Source organism: Rhagoletis pomonella, unplaced genomic scaffold (genome assembly GCF_013731165.1).
Source record: "Rhagoletis pomonella isolate Grant_MI unplaced genomic scaffold, Rhpom_1.0 Rhpom_scaffold_00008, whole genome shotgun sequence".
NCBI classification, from domain to species: Eukaryota; Metazoa; Arthropoda; class Insecta; order Diptera; family Tephritidae; genus Rhagoletis; species Rhagoletis pomonella.
In genome coordinates this window covers 2,369,552-2,370,974 of record NW_023458562.1, presented here as the reverse complement: position 1 = coordinate 2,370,974, position 1,423 = coordinate 2,369,552, and positions in this window count along the sequence as shown.

Below are 1,423 nucleotides of genomic sequence, written 5' to 3'. Positions count from 1 at the left end.
GAATTAATATAAAGCGGCTCAACTGGCTTGACCATGTCGTTCCAATGGACACCGACGCCCCAGCTCTGAAAGTATTCTGGCTTCACTTGGCATTTCCAATTGGCGTCAGTTGGCCAAAATCGCTTTGGCGGTTACAGCGCCATACAAGAAGAAGAAGAAGAGAATAGATCTATAACCTTATCGGTCACACAGTGTTATAATCCCCACGAAATCTTTGATGGTGGTACCGAGAGGGGAACGGTACATGACGGTAGGAAGTTTAGTTTGGGTTAAAGTCTTACACTGACGGGGTTAGGCTTTCGATGCTTCCTCCTCGTAAAATAAACATGCGCAGTAAAAAGTTAATAATTTTAAGCTATAATAAACAATTTTTTAGTAAGTAAGTTATTGGTTTTGAATTTTTTTTTGTATGGGCCCTGCCCCCCCTAAATTTCGTTCTGGCTACGCCCATGATTAGTTTGCTTCTTTTTTGCGACCTCTTCCACTAGGCACCGAAACTACCACGTTTTCTTGCAGTTTTCTAAGTTCATACGAAGAGGAGACATTCGAAAGTGTATAAATAAGTATTATAGCGACTTTTGCAAGAGTAGTTAACATTTCATGCTAGTTTTTTCAGAATATAGAAACATTTTTCACTCTGCTGTTAGTGGACATGAAACCCACCAAAAACTAAAAATCTAAAAAAAATTTACATAGCGCACTATGCAAGTGGACTACTCAATTGTTGAATATGCTAACTTATTTGTCCCTTCTTTTTATACAATTAAGGGGCGGCTGAATGGTTTACCGATGTTAGCGGTACATAATGATGTAATTGAAAAAATGTGTGTTAAGCAACGAAGATTGAAAATCGCTTGATAAGTAATAAGATTTTGTAGACTTGTACATAAATAAATGTAAATAGATTCACGTAAATATATAAATATGCAGATATATTCAATGTGTAAAAACTGAAGTGTATACTAACGAAACTTCTACAAAACAAAACTGGACTACACACCAATTAATTAAAATGGTGTAGTAATTTAATTTTTTAAATTTAAATAAAGCATGAATTCCCCAGTGAATAACCGAGTAGACAAAGAATATATAACGGTAGAAATGGCACATACATACATATATGAAAGAATGCCCACAGGCGACGCACTATAGGCAAAACACGAGTTTTTTTCAAAATCGTAGATCTTTGCTTAGAAAAGAGATAATGGAATGCAGCATTTAACTCTTTAATGCAGAGTATGTCATATATGAAACGCTTTTTAACCTTTTCAAGGCAGAGGAAAAAGGTTCTCAATATGCTTTTGAACGTGCTTTTTCTCATGTTGACGTAGATATTAATCGTAGAAAATTTTTCCATAGTAAAATTATAATAAAATAAAAAAATAAAATAAAAAAATAAAAAAATAAAAATATTAAAAATAAA